Source organism: Salvelinus namaycush, chromosome 25 (genome assembly GCF_016432855.1).
Source record: "Salvelinus namaycush isolate Seneca chromosome 25, SaNama_1.0, whole genome shotgun sequence".
NCBI classification, from domain to species: Eukaryota; Metazoa; Chordata; class Actinopteri; order Salmoniformes; family Salmonidae; genus Salvelinus; species Salvelinus namaycush.
Window position 1 is genome coordinate 11269958 of NC_052331.1, and position 12660 is coordinate 11282617.

The following is a 12660-nucleotide window of genomic DNA, read 5'->3' on the forward strand; positions in this document are numbered from 1 at the left end:
CTACAACGAAAATGTATGCTGTTGGGGGTATTCGAAGACCAGGGTTGGTAAAAACTGCTGTACAGAATCAAAGAGTCATCTCCTCTCCGCCGGTGTTGTCCTCGTGAGACAGAGGAATGCTCAAATCCCACACAGCTGAGTTAACAGGCCACTTCTTTCAAACGACTGGCTAATGACCACAAACAAGTGTCTCAATAACAGATGAACGTGGTACCTTCAGGCGTTTGGAAATTGCTCCCAAGGATGAACCAGACTTGTGGAGGTTTCAACTGAAGGTACCACATTCATCTGTACAAACAATAGTACGCAAGTATAAACACTGTGGGACCACGCAGCCGTCATACCGCTCAGGAAGGAGAAGCGATCTGTCTCCTAGAGATTAACGTACTTTGGTGCGAAAAGTGCAAATCAATCCCAGAACAACAGCAAAGGACCTTGTGAAGATGCTGGAGGAAACAGGTACAAAAGTATCTATATCCACAGTAAAACGAGTCCTATATCGACATAACCTGAAAGGCCGCTCAACAAGGAAGAAGTCACTGCTCCAAAACTGCCATAAAAAAGCCAGACTACGGTTTGCAACTGCATGTGGGGACAAAGATTGTACTTTTGGAGAAATGTCCTCTGGTCTGATCAAACAAAAATAGAACTGTTTGGCCATAATGACCATCATTATGTTTGGAGGAAAAAGGGGGAGGCTTGCAAGCCGAAGAACACCATCCCAACTGTGAAGCACGGGGGTGGCAGCATTATGTTCTGGGGGTGCTTTGCTGCAGGAGGGCCTGGTGCACTTCACAAAATAGATGGCATCATGAGGCAGGAAAATGATGTGGATATATTGAAGCAACATCTCAAGACATCAGTCAGGAAGTTGCAGCTTGGTCGCAAATGGGTCTTCCAAATGGACAATGACCCCAAGCATACTTCCAAAGTTGTGGCAAAATGGCTTAAGGACAACAAAGTCAAAGTATTGGAGTGGCCATCACAAAGCCCTGACCTCAATCCTATAGAAAATTTGTGGGCAGAACTGAAAAAGCGTGTGCGAGCAAGGAGGCCTACAAACCTGACTCAGTTACTCCAGCTCTGTCAGGAGGAATGGGCCAAAATTCACCCAACTTATTGTTGGAAGCTTGTGGAAGGCTACCCGAAACGTTTGACCCAAGTTAAACAATTTAAAAGCAATGCTACTGTAACGGATGTGAAATGGCTAGCTAGTTGGCGGGTACGCGCTAGTAGCGTTTCAATCAGTTACGTCACTTGCTCTGAAACCTAGATGTAGTGTTGCCCCTTGCTCTGCAAGGGCCGTGGCCTTTGTGGAGCGATGGGTAGCGATGCTTCGTGGGCGACCGTTGTTGATGTGTGCAGAGGGTCCCTGGTTCGCGCCCGTGTCGGGGCGAGGGGACGGTTTAAAGTTATACTGTTACATTGATGCTGTTGACCCGGATCACTGGTTGCTGCGGAAAAGGAGGAGGTTGAAAGGGGGGTGAGTGTAACGGATGTGAAATGGCTAGCTAGTTAGCGGGTACGCGCTAGTAGCGTTTCAATCAGTTACGTCACTTGCTCTGAAACCTAGATGTAGTGTTGCCCCTTGCTCTGCAAGGGCCGTGGCCTTTGTGGAGCGATGGGTAACGATGCTTCGTGGGTGTCAGTTGTTGATGTGTGCAGAGGGTCCCTGGTTCGCGCCCGGGTCGGGGCGAGGGGACGTACTAAAGTTATACTGTTACACTACCAAATACTAATTGAGTGTATGTAAACTTCTGATCCACTGGGAATGTGATGAAAGAAATCTCACATTCTTAAAATAATTTCACATTCTTAAAATAAATTGGTGATCCTAACTGACCTAAGACAGGGAATTTTTACTAGGATTAAATCTCAGGAATTGTGAAAAACAACTGAGTTTAAATGTTTTATGGCAAAGGTATATGTAAACTTCCGACTTCAACTGTATGTGAGAATGCTGTTCATTGTTTACAGCTCAGCATTCAACACCATAGTGCCCACGAAGCTCATCACTAACCTAAGGACTCTGGGACTGAACACCTGACTCTGCAACTGGATCCTGGACTTCCTGACGGGTCGCCCCTAGGTGATAAGTAAGGCAACAACACTTCTGCCACGCTGATCCTCAACATTGGGGCCCCTCAGGGGTGTGTACTTAGTTACCTCCTGTACTCCCTGTTCACCTACGACTGCGTGGCCAATCACGACTCTAACACCATCATTAAGTTTGATGACGACACAACAGTGGGTGGCCTGATCACCGCCATTGAGACAGCCTTCAGCCTATGAGACAGCCTATAGGGAGGAGGTCAGAGACCTGGCAGTGTGGTGCCAGGACAACAACCTCTCCCTCAATGTGAGCAAGACAAAGGAGCTGATTGTGGACTACAGGAAAAGGCGGGCCGAACAGGCCCCCATTAACATCAACAGGGCTGTAGTGGAGCGGGTCAAGAGTTTCAGGTTCCTTGGTGTTCACATCACCAACAAACTATCATGGTCCAAACACACCAAGACAGTCGTTAACAGGGCACGACAGCACCTTTTCCCCCTCAGGAGACTGAAAAGATTTGGCATGCATCTCCAGATCCTCAAAAAGTTCTACAGCTGCACCATCAAGAACATCCTGACCGGTTACATCACCACCTGATATGGCAACTGTTCGGCATCTGACCGTAAGGCACTACAGAGGGTAGTGCGTATGGCCCGGCACATCCCTGGGGCCAAGCTTCCTGCCATCCGGGACCTCTATACTAGGCAGTGTCATAGGAAAGCCCCAAAAATTGTCAGAGACTCCAGTCACCCACGTCATAGACTGTTCTCTCTGCTACCGCATGGCAAGCGGTACCGGAGCGCCAAGTCTAGGACCAAAAGGCTCCTTAACAGCTTATACATCCAACCCATAAGACTCTGGAACAATTAATCAAATGGACTATTTACATTGACACCCCTCCATTTGTTTTGTACACTGCTGCTACTCGCGGTTTATTATATATGCATAGTCATTTCACCCCTACCTACATGTGCAAATTACCTCGAATGTACCAGTACCCCCCTGTACATAGCCGCTTTATTGTTATTTTATTGTGTTACTTTTTATTATTTTTTACTTTAGTTTATCTGGTAAATATTTTCTTCACTCTTTCTTGAACTGCACTGTTGTTTAAGGGCTTGTAAGTAAGCATTTCACGATAAGGTCTATACTTGTTGTATTCGGCGCATGTGACAAATAACATTAGATTTTATTTTATTTTATTTAGAAATCTGTCCTTTGGTCGGATGAGTCCAAATTTGAGATTTTTAGTTCCAACCGCCATGTCTTTGTGAGACGCAGAGTAGGTGAACGGATGATCGTCGCATGTGGGGTTCCCACCGTGAAGTATGGAGGAGGAGGTGTGGGGGGGGCTTTGCCGTTGACACTGTCAGGGATTTATTTAGAATTCAGGCACACTTAACCTGCTTGGCTACCACGGCATTCTGCAGCATTACATGCCATCTGGTTTGTGCTTATTGGGACTATCATTTGTATTTCAATAGGACAATGACCCAACACACCTCCAGGCTGTGTAAGGGCTATTTGATCTAGACAGAGAGGGATGGAGTGCTGCATCAGATAACCTGGCCTCCACAATCACCTGACCTCAACCCAATTGAGATAGTTTGGGATGAGTTGGACCACAGAGTGAAGGAAAAGCAGCCAACAAGTGCTCAGCATACAGTATGTGGGAACTCCATCAAGATTGTTGGAAAAGCATTCCTCATGAATCTTTTAAAGCTGTCATCAAGGCAAAGGGTGACTACTTTGAAGAATCTCAAGTATTGTCACACCCTGATCTGTTTCACCTGTCTTGTGCTTATCTCCACCCCCCTCCAGGTGTCGCCCATTTCCCCCATTTATCCCCTGTGCATTTATACCTGTGTTTCCTGTTTGTCTGTTGCCAGTTCGTCTTGTCTCATCAAGCCTACCAGCGTGGTTTTCCCGTACTTCTGTTTCTCTCTTGCCCCTGTTTTTCCTAGTTTTTCTGGTTTTGACCACTGCCTGCCCTGACGCTGAGCTTAACTACCGTTCTGTACCTGTCTGACACTACCCTGGATTACCGACCTCTGCCTGCCCTTGACCTGTCGTCTGCATGCCCCCTGTTTTGTTAATAAACATCTGTGATTCGAACTCTCTGCATCTGGGTCTTATCCTGAGGTCTGATAAATATTAAATATATTTGTATTTGTTTAATATTTGTTTTGGTTACTACATGATTCCATATGTGTTATTTCATAGTTTTGGTGTCTTCACTATTATTCTTGTCACGTTCTGACCTTTATTTTCCTTTGTTTTGTCTTTAGTTAGTATGGTCAGGGCGTGATTTGGGGTGGGCAGTCTATGTTATGTGTTTCTATGTTTAGGTTTGTCAATTGGCCTGATATGGTTCTCAATCAGAGACAGGTGTTTTGCATTGTCTCTGATTGGGAACCATATTTAGGTTGCCTGTTTTCACTGTTGGTTTGTGGGTGTTTGTTTCCTGTGTCTGTGTTCGTGCCACTGGGACTGTTTCGGTTAGGTTACTTTGTTATTTTGTATATTTTGTCGTGTTCAGTTAATTATATTAAAACATGGACACTTACCACTCTGCGCTTTGGTCCGATCCCTGCTACACCTCCTCTTCAGACGAAGAGGAGGAAATCAGCCGTTACAGAAACACCCACCAACCAAGGACCAACCAGAGTGGTAAAGGACAGCAGCAGCAGCGGCAGAAGACACAGGATTCATGGACTTGGGAGGAGATTCTGGACGGCAAGGGACCCTGGACTCAGCCAGGGGAATATCGCCGTCCCAGGGCAGAGTTGGAGGCAGCGAAGGCAGAGAGGCGATGGTATGAGGAGGCAGCACGGCGACGCGGTTGGAAGCCCGAGAGTCAGCCCCAAAAATTTCTTGGGGGGTGGCACACAGGGGAGTGTGGCTAAGCCAGGTAGGAGACCTGAGCCAACTCCCCGTGCTTACCTTGGAGAGAGAGGGCGTCGTACTGGTCAGGCACTGTGTTATGCGGTGGAGCGCATGGTGTCACCAGTACGCGTGCTTAGCCCGGTGCGATACATTCCAGCTCCTCGTATCGGCCGGGCTAGGTTGGGCATCGAGCGAGGTGCCATGAAGCCGGCTCAACGCATCTGGTCTCCAGTGCGTCTCCTCGGGCCGGCGTACATGGCACCAGCCTTACGCATGGTGTCCCCGGTTCGCCAGCACAGCCCAGTGCGGGCTATTCCACCTCGCCGCACTGGCCGGGCTACGGGGAGCATTCAACCAGGTAAGGTTGGGCAGGCTCGGTGCTCAAGAGCTCCTGTACTCCTTCACGGTCCGGTATATCCGGTGCCACCTCCACGTACCAGTCCTCCGGTGGCAGCCCCCCGCACCAGGCTGTCTCTCCGTTTTCTCTCTACAGTTGCTCTTGCCTGTCCAGCGCTGCCAGAGCCTTCCTCTTCTCCAGCGCAGCCAGAGTCTCCCGTCTGCCCAGCGCCGTCTGAGCTGCCCGTCTGCCCAGCGCCGTCTAAGCTGCCCGTCTGCCCAGCGCCGTCTGAGCTGCCCGTCTGCCCAGCGCCGTCTGAGCTGCCCGTCTGCCCAGCGCCATCTGAGCTGCCCGTCTGCCGAGGAAATCAGCCGTTACAATTCTACAACGTAGAAAAATAAAAACCCTTGATTGAGTAGGTGTGTCCAAACTTCTGACTGGTACTGTACATTTGCAAACATTTCTAAAAACCTGTTTTCTCTTTGTCATTATCGGGTATTGTGTATAGATGTTGAGTAAAAATATATATTTAATACATTTTAGAATAAGGCTGTATCGTAACAAAATGTGGAAAAAGGGAAGGGGTATGAATACTTTCCGAATGCACCGTCCGTGGCATGCCAATTGATGTTGTACTGAATGCCAACTGCTGTCGCTCTGACAGTGGGTTCCAAGTATTTGGAGAGCAATACAAATAGTTGCAGTGATGAATGCTGATGTTAACTGGTTGTCTATAGGGTCACTCAAGCTGCCATTTATATTTGACTAATAATAGTTCCTGGAGAAAGCTGCAAATGCTACTCTATATAGTGAGACTTGGCTACTTTCAGGCTATGGAGTTCGAGAGGGACTGGCTGACCTGCCAGTCAGCAGGGGTGGCCAACTGGTTCTGTGCTGTGAACTGCAGGCCGTCAACCACTCTCAGGATCTCATCAAGGTTCCATGCCATTGTGGGAGGGTAGAGCAGGGACAAGCTTCAACCTTTTGTCTGGGCCAATGAAAATATTTCTTGACGCGCAAACATGTCACACTTTGGTGGGAAGGAATTAGGGAGGTAGGGGATGGGTTTACTCACATGGCAAACAGTTAGAGAGAGAAAGTGTGTGTTTGACAGAGATGGGGAGTGTAGCAAATATGAGCTAGTGAGCTGTGTTCATTAGTAATCATCATGTGGTGATATCACCCTCACTGATACATATAAGATTACGTCATCGTATCCAGCAAGGGGCTGAGGTAGTGTGTTTTTGCGAGACGGGGTGGTGGGGCCTGGGTGGGAGGGGTAGCTAACTCTTATTAACCAGTGAAGATGGGCTGCTTGCATCAGCATGAATAAGTAACGTTTATGGGAAATAGAGCACAAGAAAGAGCAGGATGATCTCATGGTGGGCCAATGAGTCATACCGGAAACTGAGAAACAGTGGAGAGAGAGAAAGGCTGTCTGAGAGAGAGAGTGTGTGTGTGTGCCTGTAGGTGTGCGTGCCTGTAGGTGTGCGTTCATGCATGCGTGTGTTTTGACACTCACACAGTGGCAGTAAGGGGAATGTCGTCCTTGTCCTTCTCGTCATGGTCCAGCACGCACAGGGCCACTGCCAGCTTCCTGTGACTGTCTGCTATGATGGGGAAGAGGAATGCACAGCCAGACTCCTTCCTCATTGTTGTAGGCTGTCTTACAGGATTACAGCACAGCCCCTCTATTACTAAACGCACTGGTCAATGGTATAGGCACTCAAAACTATGGCTTTAGCCCAAGCGGCACCCTATTCTATGGGCCCTGGTCAAAAGTAGTGCCCTATAAAGGGAATAGGGGGCCATTTGGGAAGCAACCGAAACCTTGGTCCAGACACGATGGTCCTCCAGACTGTCGATGGACAGTGCGATCATCTCTATGTTGCTCCTGCTAAATTCACAGCTGAGTTTGGCGGTTCGGCCCAGCTCTGTGGTGCAGACAGCAGTGTAGTCACAGAGGTGGGAGAACAGGATACCCCAGCTACAGAGAGAAGGGTGGGGGGTGATAGATAGAGGGACAGAAACAGCGAGAGAGAGAGTAGGGGCCTAGCAGAGGAATGACAGCCTCTGTCCACCTGGCTCCTGTGTTTCATTATTTGACCACTATTGCTTTTAGATCAGGGTAAGAAATAGTTATTTCAATGTTTAATACACTTTAATAAAACGTATGTTAAGCAGCCTAAAGTTCCATTCAAATGTTTGATTTCATCATGTAGCTAAGAACCAGGAGGAAAGTAAAAGTGGCATGTAGCTGGCCTCAAGTATGGCCACAGAGATCTTGCACCCATTGACATTTCAGAGTCAGCGTTTTCATTGAGTGGGCTCAGACAACAAATAATTTGAGCAGTAAGTAAAGCAGTTTTTTCTCTGACGTCTCGACCTCGTTAGCCTGACACAACCAACTGACCTACACTGAGTATACAAAACATTAAGAACTCTTTCCGTGACAGACTGATCAGGTGAATCCAGGTGAAAGCGATGATCCCTTATTGATGTCACTTGTTAAATCCACTTCAATCAGTGTAGATGAAGGGAGGAAATGGGTTAAAGAAGAATTTATAAGCCTTGAGACAATTGAGACGTGGATTGTGTATGTGTGCCATTCAGAGGGTGAATGGGCAAGACAAAAGATTTCAGCGCCTTTGAACGGGGTATGGCAGTAGGTGCCAGACGCACCAGTTTGTGTCAAGAACTGCAACGCTGCTGAGTTTTTCATGCAGCTTCCCGTGTGTATCAAGAATGGTCCACCACCCAAAGGACATCCAGCCAATTCCATAAGGTCTACTACACCTGTTGTATTCGGCGCATGTGACAAATACAATTTGATTTGTAATTCGAGTTTATCACAGCGAGCCGTTAGTGGACGTCTAAGTGCCCATCCTGCCTCAGAGGCTCCAGTTGTTCCTATGTCCCCTCTCCCCTCTTCTGCAGCCGGGGCGCAGACGGAGGTTTACTCTGTGTCTTTCAATCAGTGCATTCTTGTTATCATCCTGAGGTTGTTTTTATCCATTGACCTGTGGCCCTCCAAACGGCTAGGGGTGTGCGTCTGTGAGGACTCGTCCTGGGGCAGCATCCGGACCCTAGTGAAGCTGGTGGAGATCACCGGACACTTTGTGCCCTGGTTCATCGGCACCTTGTACTGTCTACTCCGGGATGAAACCATCACAGAGCAAGTAGCCTCTGCTAAGTCCCCAACAACCGGATGACAAAAGAGAGCCTGTGATGCGACTTCCGCTATTGGACGTTAACAAGAGGACACTCCATTTGAACCCCTCCTCCACATTTACTGGATTGGTTGAACAGTGCAGAAGAGAACCTCCCCTGACAGTTTTTTTTCCTTCCCATCAAGACCAGTAAGTAGAGGATCTATTGTAGTTTCAGGAGTTTCTTTTACACCTTCTATGTTAGGTTGCAGAGCAAGAGATGATGCTCCACCTGGTTTTAGGTGAGTAGACTCATATTTTATCATCTGGGTTGGATTTATGTCATCTGGATTTTTATAGACTATCCTACACTGTTGTGCTCTAATCTTTAGATAATAATAAAATGATGCTCTTACAACAATTGTTTTAAACCACAAACTCGTATTGCTTCGGTTACACTCTCCGTTCAGTGAATTGTTCGCCCCACGCATGACCTCCCTTTTCTTTCAAAGCCCTTCCACCGCTTTTATAGGCCTTTGAGCTTCTGATTGGATGAATTATTGTATGACATTTTGTTTTGATACTAGCCTAGGCATAATACTTGATTCAACTGAACAGATGGTGTTCAATCCTACATTTACCACTTAGAAATGTGGATATTATACTGAATTGAATCAAATGGACCCAGAGGTAAACTTCAACATGTCTTTACCCCATGATTGTCGGTCAAGAACCCAGCATTCTTTACTGACGTCAGATCAGTACACATCATCCCCCCTTTACTTGGATATAAACTTCAATGTCAACCTGACATACACAACAACACTTGTACAGCAACCTTTGTGTTAACAATAAATAACTTTTCTTTATCAGCTTACTTTTTTCTACCATATGCAAAAAGAAACGGTATTCCTTTTATTTATTCTGCTACAAAACATTCTGCACCTTATCTTTTTCACAGAATAACTCAAACATTCAGAGTATTTATATTAGTCCATTGTACTTGCCATTTTTCAGATAACGCTTGTTTTCTTTAACTCTAACAGTGGGGAAATTATTTAACGACGAAGTCTGTTAGCTTCTGAGGAAGTTTGATACCAGGCGGTGTCAAAGGAAGGCCTTAAACATTTTCAAAGACTCCAGCCATCCAAGTCATATACTGTTTTCTCTGCTACCGCACGGCAGGTGGTACCGGAGCACCACGTCTGGCACCAGAAGGCTCCTGAACAGCTTCTACCCACAAGCCATAAGACTGCTGAACAGTTAATCAAATGGCTACCCGGACTATTTGCATTGACCCCCTTTTTTACTGACATTATGGCACTGGCTCTATGCACACTCACTGGACTCTACCCATACGCTCACACACATAGACACACTTTCACACTCTTCAAACATGTTGCTGCTACACTGTTTATTATCTATCCTGATTGCCTAGTCACTTTTACCCCTACCTACAAGTACATATTACCTAAATTACCTCAACTACTTTGTACCCCTGCACATTGACTTGGTACCTGTACTTTTTGTATATAGCCTCGTTATTGTTATGTATTTTTTATTTAACCTTTATTTAACTAGGCAAGTCAGTTAAGAACAAATTGTTATTTATAATGACCTCCTACCCTGGCCAAACCCTAACCCGGACGACGCTGGGCCAATTGTGTGCCGCCCTATGGGACTCCCAATCACGGCCGGTTGTGATACAGCTTGGAAACGAACCAGAGTCTGTAGTGACGTCTCTAGCACTGAGATGCAGTGCCTTAGACAGATGCCCCAGTATTTTATTCTGTTACTATTTAATTTTTTATTCTCTTTCTTTTCTTAAAACATTATTTTTTTTACTCTGCATTTTTGGGAAAGGGGTCGTAAGTAAGCATTTCACAGTAAAGTCTACGCTGGTTGTATTCGGCACGTGTGACAAATAACATTGTGATGTGATTTGACTTACCTTTGTCCTAGGATAGCCTGGTTTACTCCACGACTGTCGGTGCATCAAGAACCCAGCATTCTTACTGACGTGGTGATGTCATATTAGTACACGACAGATGGTTCCTCTCCAGTCCTGCATAATGTCCCTCAGGGGTCCATCTGCACACTTTGCACTATGTAGATGAGTAGCCTATGCGCAATTACGTGCAGCATATGCATTGTGAACTCGTTGGGACTAACCACAACAAAGGTTATTTTAAGCTGCATTAAGTTAATGGACAGTGTTGGGCAGAGCTGTGTTGTTTGCCAAAGTCCCATCAATTCACGAAAGTGTCTGATATTGCATTAGTTTGTGGGAAAAGGGTATTTTTGACTGTCTTAGCAAAAGCACAACTGGCCAAGAGAATGGTTGTATTCTGTTTTAAAATTAGCTAGAATTGAATAGAAAAACGCAATTGTTAACACAATTTGGAAAACATTTCTCTGTATATCTTTTTGAGGGGTATGCAACGCATTTACAGAATTTCATTCTATTCTACCAATTGCCAAGTGGCATACAGTAACAGTTGATGAAAAGGCCAAGCCTAATAGTAGTAAAATGCACTGTTGCATTTATGCACTGACTCTACGGATGGGAATATATATATTTCATTATATTTACTTGTCAAAGCTCCCAGAGCTATTATAGTTTGAAAATAAAAAATGTTGATGGGTGGATCAGAATTTATGATATTGTTTTGTGTGTCACATGTTCTACTGGGAAGGACTGACATACACTGTTTTGTAATGACAGTCAATAAAGACATTGCCAACCCATCACCTTCACACTAAAAAATAATAAAATAAAGGGAAGTATCAAACCGCATAGTTTATTTCTTTATCTTATCGTTGGACAGGAAGTGAAATCCTGTGGGTGAGCCTGTGAGAATGAAATAAAATTGTCTGTCATCGGTTGCAACGTCAGCACAAGAACTGTTCGTCGGGAGCTTCATGAAATGGGTTTCCATGGCCGAGCAGCCACACACAGCTTAAGATTACCATGCGCAATGCCAAGCGTCGGCTGGAGTCGTCTAAAGCTCTCCGCCATTGGACTCTGGAGCAGTGGAAACGCGCTCTTTGGAGGGATGAATCATGCTTCACCATCTGGCAATCGAGATGAATCTGGGTTTGGCAGATGCCAGGAGAACGCTACCTGCACGAATGCATAGTGCCAACTGTAAAGTTTGGTGGAGGAGGAATAATGGTTTGGGGCTGTTTTTCATGGTTTGGACTAGGCCCCTTAGTTCCAGTGAAGGGAAATCTTAACGCTACACACGCTATACAGTGGCATTCTGGACGATTCTGTGCTTCCAACTTTGTGGCAACAGTGTGAGGAAGGCCCTTTCCTGTTTCAGCATGACAATGCCCCCGTGCACAAAGCGATGTCCATACATCAATGGTTTGTCGAGATCGGTGTAGAAGAACTTGACTGGCCTGCACAGAGCCCTGACCTCAACCCCATCAAACACCTTTGGGATGAATTGGAACGCCGACTGCAAGCCAGACCTAATCGCCTAACATCAGTGCCCAACCTCACTAATGATCTTGTGGCTGAATGGAAGCAAGACCACACAGCAATGTTCCAACATCTAGTCGAAAGCCTTCCCAGAAGAGTGGAAGCATCAAAGGGTGGACCAACTCCATATTAAAGCCCATGATTTTGGAATGAGATGTTTGACGAGCACGTGTCTACATACTTTTGGCCATGTAGTGTAACTGTTAACCTGGAATCCACACTGAATATGTCTCAGTGCAGATTCAAGGTTACATAGCTGTAATGTTGTACAACTCCTTGATCTGATACTAGACACGTCAACTACTGGCCAGCAGATGGCACCACATGATAGGTTAAAAACAAACCTGCAACGTCTATTGTCTGAAATGCTCTGCACTTCATGTACTGTGGCTTATTCTGTAGTTTAATGTGTATCTCAAGGCTTTGGAATTAATGAAATTGATTCGGCAAACGGAAATACAGGAAATGGAAATACACAAGGGACAAAAAAACATGTAACTTTTTCTTTGGATGTTTACAACCTGCAGTTATATCCTCACATGTTTGTATCGTGTGGTCATGAATGATATTCTGAGCAAATTGTCCCACTGTAATTTATTGAACAAAACAAATGCAGAGTGATAATCTTTTTAGGGATCTCTATCATTTACATTTTACTTCGAGATAAAATGACAAAGTAATGGTGAAGAGTGAAGACACAACTTTAGTAGAAAATTAACATGGACAATACAGTACACTTTTTTATTAA

The 12660-nt window shown here is 45.7% G+C and overlaps 1 pseudogene; it reads right to left on the reverse strand.

Annotated features, from left to right (window-relative positions):
* Positions 1 to 6102: 6102 nt before the first annotated feature.
* On the reverse strand, positions 6103 to 8409 carry LOC120020645 (annotated as a pseudogene).
* Between the last annotated feature and the right edge of the window lie 4251 nt (positions 8410 to 12660).